The sequence below is a fragment of the Etheostoma spectabile genome, chromosome 7, assembly GCF_008692095.1.
Source record: "Etheostoma spectabile isolate EspeVRDwgs_2016 chromosome 7, UIUC_Espe_1.0, whole genome shotgun sequence".
Classification (NCBI taxonomy): domain Eukaryota; kingdom Metazoa; phylum Chordata; class Actinopteri; order Perciformes; family Percidae; genus Etheostoma; species Etheostoma spectabile.
Window position 1 is genome coordinate 27,068,066 of NC_045739.1, and position 13,477 is coordinate 27,081,542.

General features: G+C 38.7%; 1 long non-coding RNA gene across 1 annotated transcript; it reads left to right on the forward strand.

Moving 5' to 3' along the window:
• The first annotated feature begins 1,083 nt into the window (after positions 1–1,083).
• Positions 1,084–9,470, forward strand: LOC116691984 (uncharacterized). Its single transcript, XR_004332606.1, has 3 exons — positions 1,084–1,174; positions 6,282–6,284; positions 9,459–9,470. It is a non-coding gene; the product is annotated as an uncharacterized LOC116691984 (long non-coding RNA).
• The last annotated feature ends 4,007 nt before the right edge of the window (positions 9,471–13,477 follow it).

Here is a 13,477-nt window from a genome sequence, read left to right on the forward strand (position 1 = left end):
TTTGTTTCTATGTAGCCTTTTCTGATTTGACTGTTTTCTATGTTTCATTCTTTTTATTGTATGATATGTATATGCATACAGCACTTTGGATGTAAAGTGCTATATAAATACATGTTGATTGATTGGAATAGCCCAATGAAAGAAAAAACCTGGCTCCTAGAATGAAAGGTCTCTCTTTATTGTGTGTGTGTGACCAGCAGGATGCAGTATCTGATTGGAGGATATACTGTACTTTACAGTCAATGAGTTCAATTCAGTTTATTTAAGAAGGGGACAGTGCAAATTAATGAAACGCATGACTTTACATGGGTTAAAAAAGCCAAAATTAGCCAAAAGGCTATTTTTCATCTGTAGTCCCCTGGCATCAATGTTAAAAAAGGCTTTTTTTAATACAAAGAAACAAAAAAGATTGACAAGACAAGCAAAGTAGAACAAGGCACAGAAGCAAACAGATTATCAACAAAACAAAGCTGAACAGGTTACGAGATAAAAGAAAAGAGCATAGAGTACAAAGATTAGACACAGCTGTTGAGACGGTACAAGCAATAGCAAACTAAGAGGAAACAAGTTCATATACGTATGTATGTTGACATTGCAAACTAACAGAATACATACGTAATAAATAGGCGTATTGCTGACATGTATATATTTATTGCGCATCCATTTTTTTAGCTTCTTAGTAAAAGACATATATATGTGTTTAATTGTCTGATATGGCATGGTATTGAATTCCACTCCAATTCCAGTTCATACCAACTGTACAGCTTAAAACACCTCTATTAATGTATGATGTGGTTCATGTTGCATCACCTGGTCACTTTCTCTGAAGTAAACCAAGCATAGATCTCTTCTGTCCTCTGGAACTGGTGACAGGAGGACAGCTCATAAAACACCACAGTGCTTTTTCATTTGACATGCAGAGAGCTAACCCAAGCATATAGAAAAAGAAATAGTGAGGTTGAGCTGTAATGAACAAAGTGCAACATGTTGAGTCCAGAGATAAGAGTGAATAATTAAACCAAACGGAGTGAATAATTTAACCACACTTGGGGCTCCTTATTGTTGGGATTCAGCCTAAAAGGCCCTGCTCCATGAAGTCAAATATCACAAGCAGTGCTTTTAAAAGCAAAACATGTCAGTTATGGAGATGTAGAGATACATTATTGATGTTTGTGTTAGAAATTACTTTAGCTACATAGAAAGGCAATGTTTTAATGCCTGATGAAGACCTGATGGGGATGGAAAAGTTGTCTACCTAATGAATAATGTTATGGTTTTGATGCTAAATTCCAACATGTGATGTAGGTATGTACAACTTGCAAGTCTGTAGTCCTCCTTCATGCAATGCCTTCCCTAATATTTCTCATTATTACGGCTTACCCGCTCAATAACAAGTCTCTGAGGGCAGCGTCTTCTACAAACTGCCCGCGGGCCTCCTTTATCCATCATGTATTAACAATGTCAAAAATGGATGACCAGTATGGATGGGGTGTTTATTGTCAGAACACAGTTTGGCCCCTGGGTTTTTAGCATGATAGACCTTTATTGTTTTGACAATAGATATTGTCATATCACCCAGACCTACCACACCCTTAAGCCAGATTTCAATGTTTCTCCAATGCCAGTTTATTTTATAGTATTTAGTAGAACATAATCAATGCTGGCATTTTCCTGAAAGAATATATTTTCCTTTAACCTCAGAGATCAGTGGGATATGTGTGCTGTGTTGCAAATTAGGAATTTAGATTGCAGAGATGCATCAAAGCCTTAAGGATAGACAAAATATGTCTGGGTTGTTCACACCACCCTCACCTTGGACATACACATATCAACCTTTTGATTTACAGAGTCAATGATCTTTATCAGGTATGGTCTCTTATCTCTGTCAGGGCCCACGTTGTTGATATACTGTACTGAATAAAGTCCCTCTGGTGCTTGCTGTAGAAAGGAAGAATTTCTTGAAGTAAAAGCTGCCGTGGGGATTACCATAGCAACCACTGCTGTATGGCTGAATGTCATCAATCTGCCCACAACGGTATTAATTGGCACGTTAGTCTATACTGGATTAAATCTAGATGTGTGTGTGCTAGAACAAATAGCAATATGTGCATACATCATACACGTGTTTTATATTACTTTTTAGATTGTGGTAATGTAATGAACATGAAGATGGATGTAGATAATATGATTTGCCCATTTGTACATTCAATCTTAAATCATACAAACATTCAAATAAATGAGCGATTAAGAATGGCTTGCTGTTTTTATCACTAACAAATACGTTAAAGAGCATTTTGTTTCTCATATCATATAAGAATTTTATTATGTAAAAATTAACGGTATATAGTGTCAAATCTAAGTAAAGGGTAAAATATTTCCTATTGTGGTGTAATATGAGTATAAACACAAGATAGAAATATCCAAATGAAGTAGTATATCAAATTTGTTTCATCACTGCCTTTTACAATAAAGCCATGTGGTAAAAACGGTTAGCTAAATATGGTGAAAACAGCAAACTGACTATATGGCTGGGCGAGCTAGGTACTCACATACATGTTCAATAATATGGCAACACTCATTACACTTCTAATCTATGGTTATAATTTAAGGGGGTTAGCCTTCCTCTCTAAGCGTAGGTCCTTATGGCGCCATTTTAATGCTACGAAGCCATCACCCGCCGTTAGCATCATTCTTTTTGACGTCACTTTGACAGTGAATAACTTTACATCTGAAGCGTTTCAAGACTATTTGTCCGTTGTTTATTTCTAAAGAAACGCAACAATGTATAAAAGGCTCCATTACCTTGTATCTCACGTTATGGCTCCGTAGCAGACGTTTTTGTAAAAAAAAATAAAAAATAAAGTAGGCTAAGGATTGTGCAATAACCAAGCGACTTGCTGTTGCATAGTCGACAAATCACCATACTGTCAGGAGAAGCTTGCAGACTGTTTTGATTTACATCAGCTGTTTAGGTTTAATTACTAATGTTAACTAGCATGTTAGTTAGCAATAATTAGCCTGCACCTATGTTATCTCCTTACATATACCTACGCTTGTCCATGCTTTCATCTTCAGTAGACTTGACTACTGTAACGGGGTCTTTACAGGTCTCCCTAAAAAACCAATCAGACAGCTGCAGCTGATCCAGAACACTGCTGCTCGGGTCCTCACTAAGACCAAGAGACTGGATCACATCACTGCAGTTCTGAAGTCTTCACACTGGCTTCCTGTGCCTCAAAGAATTGATTTCAAAGTACTTTTGCTAGTTTATAAATCACTCAATGGTTTAGGGCCAAAATACATTTCTGATCTGCTACTACATGACCCCCCCCCGACCTCTCAGGTCATCTGGGACAGGTCTACTTTTTGTCCCCGGAGTCAGAACTAAACAGGGTGAAGCAGCATTCAGTTCCTATGCTCCTCATATCTGGAATAAACTCCCAGAAACCTGCAGATCGGCTGCTACTCTCAGTTCTTTTAAATCAAGGCTGAAGACCTTTCTTTTTGATGCTGCCTTTCTTTAAATGACTGCTCATTTCTTTAATGTTTAATTTCTTATGCTGCACTGTAACTTTTATTCTTGTGTTTTATGTGTCTTAATGTTCTTATTTTAACTGTTTATTCACGTGTTTTATCTGTTTTTAATTTTGAACTGTTTTTTAACTGTTTTTGTGGAAAGCACTTTGAATTGTCCTGTTGCTGAAATGTGCTATACAAATAAAGCTGCCTTTCCAATAGGGGTGGGCGGATCGATCTAAATATCGATAGTATCAATGCCAACGCTGGTATTGGTATTTGATCGATACAACTGTAAATTAATCGATATTTTAATTTAGATATCTCTCCTCTACGTTCACTATACTTTGCTTGTGTCTTCCACCTTCCTGAGCAAACGCCGCTTTCACATCTCGGCCCACATTGCTCCTCCTCCCCCTCCTGCTCCTCTGCTGTTATTCGTTGTTGTGTCGTCACGTGACTCACTGACACAACGCGCAGAGGAGCAGCGACTCGCTGTATTCATTCTACAGTGCCTAATAACTAATCATTTTGTGCACTTCAATACATTAATAAAAAAATATTGCCTAAAGAATTGATCATTCATTCACCTCAGAAATAATGAAATGCTCTCCCCTACACAAAAGTATTGTTTTAAGTAAAAAGTATCGTATTGGTATCGGTATCGGCAATACGGACCCTATATATATTTGGTATCGGATCGATACCAAATTTTGCAGTATCGCCCACCACTACTTTCCAACGCTCTCCGTCTCTGCTGATTGGTAATGATTGAGATTTCTCTTGGCACTGCTACCAGAAGACTTACAACTTTCAGACAGGTTGCGTACGATCTACGTCGTCAAGCTCAGTTGGAGGCTGCGCAGTAACGCCTAGCCTTCACCGGGAAAGTGCTTCTAATATCCTTCACTGGTCTCAGGCCAGAGCGACGGGATCTGTTGGTCCACTTCTTTAACTGTCTATGTTATAATCCTGTTGACGTGTCATGATTAAGATTATAATGTAAACGTTCACACCGTTTTCTATACTGCCGAGTTCGGCCCGTGGTGTTAGGCTTTTTTAGAGTGAGGTAAACAAAATCTAACCTAACCTGTTTTCTTCTCTGTCCGCGTGCGCTCTTTAGTGGACCAATCACAGCAGGCGGGGAAATAAACAAGGAAATGGCTCGTTGGTTCAGGCGTGCACAGAAACGAAATGATAAACAAATTTCTGATATTTTTACACAAACAAGATATAGGCCTACTTTAAACTTCACAAAGGAGTGGAATTATTGCGCACATTCTATGGCACCGACTGACTGGCATGGTAAGAGTTAATTTCCGTTAGTGAACGCTCAGTGTTCACCTGCTACCCTGCCTCTTATCAGTGGGTTACTACAGGTCATGGTTAATAGAGTATTAAAATACCATAGCTGGCTTTAAAATTGCTCTTTGTATACAATACTGGTTAGCCTCCATTACATACATATTATTATTTTTTTATTTATCCCAAAATATCAAAAGTATAACGTTTACATTTTTAAGCAAAATCTCCAGAAGGTGATCTCATGGATGAAATGATGGAGCCCATTGACACTTTATAGCAATTAATAATCATTTAACCATCCTGGGGTCAAATTTGATCTGTTTTTAAAAGTTTAAAAGTTTCTACATCAGAAATTTGGGATTCTTTCATCCGAATTGACCAAATATCACACAGATGGTGCCATATAATGCTTCTTGCAAGTTAAACGTAGGATTAGTTCACTAGTTTATTGTTTTATTTCCCCTAAAGAAACTTTGTCAAAAGACAAAAAAAAGGATATATTGTTAGTGGTGTGTACAATTTACTGACGGTAGTGTTTCAAAAATGAAGAAAATGTTGAAAAAAAAGTATCTCAAACGCGTCAAAAAGTGTTGAAAAAGCGTTAAAAAATTGTAAATTTTCAGTTTTGACATGGGAGGACAACACAAGGGTTAAATACGTCTTTAAGTGGTGTTTATTTCATAGAACCATATTATTTGTCATTAATTTGACCTTCATCAGAGATTTTGTTAAAATGTACTTTGGGCCCTTTCTGTTTTTTTAAAGCAACAATCTAAATCAATAGAGTTTGGTTTATGCCCCAAACACACAGACCCCCATAAAAACACTGATATGAACTCACTGATGTGATCCTTGTTTCTTTTATACAATGCACTGAAAACCAACAGACAGACATGCCATATCTGTATGGCAGTATAAGCATACATAGTTATATGAAGGATATTTTAATTCTGCTTTGTTTAATTTCAAATTGTCTATTAGAACAATGAAATGGATAATCATACTAGCATATGTGAAGCAGTGGCCTTATAAACACGGTGGAAAGCTAGAGTAAAGATCCAAAGCCTAGCTTAAATGTGTAAGTGAAGACATCCTAGAAAGTAAGATTTATGTTGTAGGATGTCATGCCTGAAACTCTCCTAACTGTTGTTAAAGTATGAGCTTGTTTGTTAAAAAAAAGTTATCTTCACATTTTGGCAAATCCAACACGGACTCCGGGCTTTACCTAGGTGGATTCCCAATGTGATGTCTGTGTGGGTGTCACGCTGTCTGCACTCAGGTAAGACAGGTGCTTTATTTTTATGGAGAAATCCATAAGGATTGCAATAAACAGCCATTCACAATAAAAGTTGTTTAGTCACCTGTAGCGTTCCAATGTCTGTGCCATCATGGTTATCTCGGCTGGATCTTGCAGATTACTAACTAATAACTAAGAACCCTGCGGTACAAATTCGGAACAGGTAGTTTAAAAGACGTGTATTTATCAGGCAGGGGAGGTCAATCTAAAGACACTATCAAGTTTCTCTGTTGGAAGTGTTGGTTTTAGTGTTTTTGTGCTTGATACATATTAGAGACTAAAGTCTGGAAATCTGTGTCTTATAGGGAACTTTTCTGTTCTGATTTGTCTTCGAAGCAAAAGAGACCGATGTTTTGAGGTGTCTCTTGATGAGGTCATGCTATTCATTTCAGCAACACTGAACACTTCATTGTGTTTCATGTTTTACTTGATGCTCGAGTTGGTCCTTTATCCAGTGCATGGAGAAGAATTGTTAGTCTTCACTGTAATGGCCCTTCTAACTCCAGTAGAGGGCACTCAATGCTCAAGTTTACTGTGAAAAGTTTTTACTTGAGAGACATTTTTTTAAGAGAATTTGTCATATTTGCCTTTTTTAACATCACAGTGAAACAGGCAGACCGGGCTGCGTGAGAGAGGGGGGAGGAATATGACATGTTGGAATTGAGCCGGCTACATTTCCGTTTTGTGACAGCAGTCCTGTTTCTACCGAAATAAGATAATCTGGCTTTTAAAGACCAGGTTTTCTAAACCAATAAATTTCATTCACTAGTTTTGGGTGTCTTTCCGAGGTCAAAAGATTCTATTTTTTTTACTATTTTTCATTGTGTTTTCAACGGTTTTTTTTCTCTGTTGTCTTTCAAACCCCTCTACCATAGTTTTACATACGTTTTTCGGAATCCTGTCTTAACCCTTTGTAAGGGATCTAACTTTTATGTTTACTAGAAATTTTACTAAAAAAAAATTTTTTAAAATATTTATTGCCTTTTCGAAAAGATAAGAAAAGGAGGGAAAGGGAAGAAACCTACAAGTAGGAAATATATGAACATGAAGAACATGCACATCTTGGATTACAATAATATTCCACGGTCATAGTTAGGATGGATACTATAAACAAAAACATCTTAAGATAATAAAGTTAAATGAATTTGACATCTACAAATCACATAGTAATTTCGACAGTGAGGTTTTATAAAATAGCCAACGTCTGGGTTAACATTTTTAAGGTAATTCAATATTGGGTCCCATGTCTTATCAAACTTGTCTCCTCTGTCTTCATTATAAAATCTCAGTCTTTCCAGATGCAAAGTATTTGACAATTCTTGCAGCCACAAACTAAATGAAGGCACAGAATCCATTTTCCATTCATGTAAAATTAACTTTTTTGCAGTCACCATCACAAATTGAATGGCTCTTCTTTCAGATTTATTGATGGAGTAGAGGACACTTGTGACCTCCAGGATTGCTATGAGGGGCTGGGTACCAAATTCTTACCAAAAGCCTCAGAAAAATACATAAAAATACACTTCCAGTATGATTGAAGTTTACTACGTGCCCAGAAGGAATGTGCTAGGGTACCTATCTGGGACTTACATTGGTTGCATACTGGTGAGATATCAAGATAACATTTGTGTAACTTTTCTCTTGAATAGTATAGTCTATGGAGCGTTTTAAACGGTATTAAATTGTGTCTAGTGTTAACTGAACACCTTTGCACATTACGTAGACATTCTTCACAAATTTCATCATTTAATTCCATATTGAACTCCTCTGCCCATGCCCGTTTATACACCTCCATGTTCATATGAGCTCCACTGTGAAGCATACGAAAGAAAGCAGAGATTACCCCTCAGGAGCCCGGGTCAAATTTGTTAATTGCCTCAAGAGTATTATGTTTGTTCAAAACTTCAAAGTTTGGTATGTTTTTTTTCACAACATCTCTAATTTGCAAAAACCTGAAAAAACGTAACTGAAAAAAGCCGGTATTCTATATTTGGCTTGCAGCTGCCCAAATGAGGCAAAATTTTCCCCAATATATAAATCATTCACGCTTTTAATGCCTTTCTGTTTCCAAGCAGAAAAAGCAATTTCATTTAGGCCAGGTATGAAAGCATGATTTTCACAAATTGGAGTATCGGTAAATACACTTGGCGCCTTAATATGGAGCTTTATTTGCTCCCATGTGCGCATGGTGCCATTGATTACAAAGCTAGTACCATAATGTGACTTACTAACTTCAGTGGGGCTGTTACGCATAGCCAGAAAAGAAGTCTTGTTACAAAGCAATGGTTCTATGCATAGCCAAGCAGGGCAGGAATAAGAAGAGGAGGGGGGGGGTCCTTTCCACCACCAGGCAAGTAAGGACAGATGAGCCGCTCAGTAGTACATTGTAAAATTTGGAAAGGCAAAGCCTCCAACATGTTTTGGTTTACATCGATGTTTTTTAGAGATCCTGATGGCTTTGTTGTTCCAGATAAAGGAGCAATAATTGAATCTAATTGTTTAAAGTAGTACTGGGCAATGTAACATGGAAGAGACAGGAAGAGATGCAGAAAACGTGGCAGTGCAGTCATCTTAATTGCATTGATCTTACCAACAAGAGAAATAGGAAGAGTGTTCCAGAATTGTGTACTTTGTTTAAGTTGCTCAATCTTATTAGCCCAATTTTTCTGTAGAAGGTCATCAGGGTCTTTAGTCACAGTTATACCAAGATATGAAAAGTCTTTAAAGTTTTTTTTTTAAATAAGTAGACTGTATAAATGTCATATTGGCTTGGTTAGAAATTGGCATCAACTCACTTTTATCCCAGTTAACAGAAAATCCGGAGAATCTGCCAAAATTACTAATTAAAGAAAAAAGATGAGGTATTGAGGCTTGAGGGTGGGAAATGAATAAAATAATGTCATCAGCCTACAGTGAAATATGATGCTTTTGTCCATTAATGTTGATAGGAGAAATTAGACGCCTTTGTCTAATACTGATTGCTAGCGGTTAAATACTAATTGCGAACAGGAAAGGGGAGAGGGGACACCCGTGACGAGTTCCACGACCGATTGTAAAAGGGCTTGAGATATTTTGGTTGGTTATAACAGAGGCGGTAGGGTGTGAATAGATAATCTCAATCCACCTCATAAAGGATGGCCCGAAACCAAATTTTTTAAGCGTAAACAAGACATAGGGCCATTCCACCAAATTATTAGTCTCTTCTGTGTGTTCTTTATACAGAATATGAAACAGGCGGCGCAAGTTAAAGTACAATGCCTACCTGGAAAAAACTGACTGTTCATGATGAATAATGGAACAAATGTGCTCCTTTTAATATATTGGCTAAAACTTTCCCAAGAATATTTGGACAATATAGAATAGTACTCATATCTTAATGCTGTGATTTTCTTCAGTACTTCAGGTTGATTGTCCACTCTATATAGTGCCTCCAAATCTGATAGCTGACTATCAATTTCAATTAACCTAGCTTTAGATTTTCTTTTTTCCATCGCCTCATAACCTATAATGTGACCTCGAAGAACAAACTTCATTAGAAATTATAAATTATTTTGACTAATAGTTAAGATCAGAGGAATGTATGTCGAGTGGATGAGTTTGGTCAGGATACGGATTTGAAACCATTTCAGTTTTCACCCAAAATTTAATGAAAGCGATTGTATTTGCAAAGAGTGTCGCATGGAATCCATCCTTTTTTGTGGTAATTTGGTTAAAAAGAGTGCCAAATTTCAGATATAGACATTTTTAACAGGGGTCAAATTTGACCCGAGGACAACAGGAGGGTTAAGTAAAACGTTGAGTGAAACTACGTTTCAGGAATGCCAGAAAGGACTTGGGGCATGAAAGGTACACTACAGGCTCATTTATTGCCCAATCAAAGAAAAACAAGACAAATCTCTGTGGATTAGGTCTAATCTTCATTGTTTAAACATGATGCGTAGATTTGGACCATTCTTTCCATTTGAATCTTTCTGTGGCAAGTCCCCCATGCCCTTCTCGTACTAAATCACTGGAGCACCCCTTTGATTAAATATCAGTTTTCGTGTGCAGAGGCTGCAGTCATAAAGTGTATTCCATCCACGGACATGTAATAAAATCCTACAAGAGCTCTCTCTCTGACCTTTTTAAATCCAGATCCAAAAGAGTTGCAAGACCTACAGTATGTTTATAGGTGAGTCATGCACCTATAAACATACAAGCTAAGTTTCCATTCACTTGTCACTGGGATTATCTGAAGTTTGGTCAAAAAAACTCATGTGTATGAAGTTGGTGAAAGTGTGTTTCCATCCAACGGCGTTAAAGTGAATAAAAACCTACGTAATAACATCACATACCTTTTTTTCAGTCAAATTGGTTTATCGAATTGTTTCGAGACATTTTAATATGTTTTCATTCAGTTTCATACAAGAGTCATACAACATTCAAGCAAACATTTGTTTTTCTAGACAAAATAGATTACACCGTCTACCAACACATGATCAATATTGGACAAGTTGTAATAGTGCTAATGTGCCAGCTGGTAGCAAGATATCTAGCTATAATAAGAAAACAACCACGCTATTAACACATCCCTGAGATGATGCAGATGCAACTTGCCTTTTATTTTCCCTGCGAGACAACTCTCTTTTTTCTCGTTGTTTGAGTGTCTTCCATTTACTTTACGATATGGAGCGTCTACCCATAGACAGTTAAAGAAATGGACCAACAGATCCCGTTGTTTTGGATGGAGACCAGTGAAGGAAAATAGAAGCAATTTCCGGTGATGGCTAGGCGTTACTGCGCAGCCTCCAACTGAGCTTGATGACGTAGGTGTGACATGGGCAACGTGTCTGAAAGTTGTAAGTCTTCTGGTAGCTGTGCCAACAGAAATCTCAATCATTATCAATCAGCAGAGATGGTGAGCGCAGGTATATGTTAGGAGATAACATAGAGACAGGCTAATTAAAGCTAACTAACATGCTAGTTAACATTAGTAATTAAACCTAAACAGCTAATATAAGTCCAAACTGTCTGCGAGCTTCTCCTGGCAAGACGCAAGCATGTGCAAGCACACATGTACAATTTCAAGCCAATGGAATACTTGAAATTGATGGTGGTGGTCAATGTTCATAAAAAAGGTCTGGTTGCAGACTGGAGGGTGCGTGAAGAGGTCTGGGGGGTGAGGAAGTCCTGTAGGTAAAGGGGGGCATGTCCGTGAAGGCAAAGGTGGGGGAGGAGGGAGACTTTATATTCCATTCTGAGTGGGACAGGGAGCCAGTGAAGAGATTTCAGGATGGGGGTGATGTGATCATGCTGGTAGAAGTCCACTAGCGAAACGTGCAGCCACCAGATCCAAAACGTGGTTTGCTTGTTCACTTAACCTGAGGAATTCTGGGAGAAACACAACTCAGTTAGCTCAGTTGGTAGTTTGATAGCTGTCATGTCACATAAAGACCTAAAAATGCCCAACAAATAATATATTTAAAAAAGGAATGAAAGGAGCTCCGTCCTGAACTCTGTATCCAGGTCTTGTAATACATCCGTGGCTCCGCCCCGGTCAGATGCAAGTCACAGCTATAGATAGACTTGCCTTGCTATGGATTTCTTCCTAAGGCCTCTGGGACCATGGGACAAACACACGGAGCGTGTCTTGGGGTGAAACCCTGTCAGGCTCCTGATAGGTAGAGACACTGGACTGTATACTTGAGGGAAATTCTGCCACCAGTGACATGTTGATGACGACGAGCCACTCTCATTTTACCAGGACTATTATCTGGGGCCCCATTGAATCATCTAGACCATTAATGCTTCGTATTTTACACTCAGACTCCACATAGGCTCGTCTGGGAAATTTTTGGTTTCTTTAACTTGCTTTGTAAACTTTCAAACCTAAGTATATGGGCAAAGATTAGTGTGACAATATTCTGTTTAACTTTCAGGGCACCCAACAGTTTTTAACATTTATCAGTCATAAATTTGTTTTATTGGGGATTATGTCTCAACAGAGTTACAGATGTAGGAATTTACTTAGTTGTGGCTGTGCGTTTCTGAAACGATCACATTCTGTGTAGTTAAAGATTCAGTAAGTAAGACTTATAAAAAGGAGCTCCGTCGGCTGTGGCGGCTGTGGCTCAGTGGTAGAGCGGTTGCCTGCCAATTGGAAGGTTGGTGGTTCAATCCCCGCCCCTGCAGTCATTGTCAAAGTGTCCTTGGGCAAGACACTAAACCCCGAGTTGCCCCTGGTGCTGCGCATCGGAGTGTGAATGTGTGTGAGTGTTTATCTGATGAGCAGGTGGCACCTTGTACGGCAGCCCCGGCCACAGTGTATGAATGTGTGTGAATGGTGAATGTTTCCTGTAGATGTAAAAGCGCTTTGAGCAGTTGTTAAGACTGGAAAAGCGCTATATAAATACAGCACATTTACATAAAACAAATTTTCATATTTGCTGAAACTGACCCTATTTTTAAGTAGAACTACATGAAGCAGGTAATACTTGTGGGGGGAGGGGCTTAGGAGACTTTTTGGGCTTTAGCGGGGGGGTGGGGGGGGACGGAGAAGTTGTTGATGTGAAAATTCGTTGGCTAAATCCTGGATCTTATCTCAACATAGTCACTGTCAACTTTCAAGAGAAGATAATAAACAAAATCTTCAATTTGTACTCTGCAACAGGATTCAAAAGAAACGTCCTTTGCTGACAAAGGACGTACATCTCACGTTGTTAAATTGCATGCACGTTTCCTTCACTTCCTTGCCATCCTCGTGTCTCAGTCCATCCCACCAAGGAAGACGTGAGGACATCAGAAATGAGTTTATAGAGAAATAAGACGTCCTTTCCTCTAAAGCGTCACATTATTTTGCTTAGCAACGGCATTCAGCTGCACGGCATCTAGGAAGGCTGCTCTCGTGTATCCTCGCTCCTCAGAGATACTCAGAGAGATTGAGGTTCAAGCAAGGGTGGAGGCAAGGAGAGATATGACCCATATATGATTTGGATGAAATGGGGGGGGGGTCATCTTCCAGTGTAACTTGTGAATCAGAGAGCAAGGGCATTGACTCGTACTGACAGCGGAAGCATTTTTATATTCTTTGGCAGATCATTGTCCCAGCTGTTTTCTACAGCTGCAGCTCTAGTTGGCAACACACACTGTGCTGCAGATCCTCTAATGTAACACACAGAGCGGGTCAGTGCCAGAGTGAGTCATCTCACATCTTCGCCACCGTACCTCATATCTGCCTCATGAGTGCAAACACAGCAACAAAAAAACTGGGAGCGAATCAGATTTGGATTGTGCTAGCAGACTGCTCCTAAATGTTATGAAGGACTGGCCCAAATGGATGAAGTTTTGTCTCAGTGGTGACATAGAGCTGTTTAATAAGCC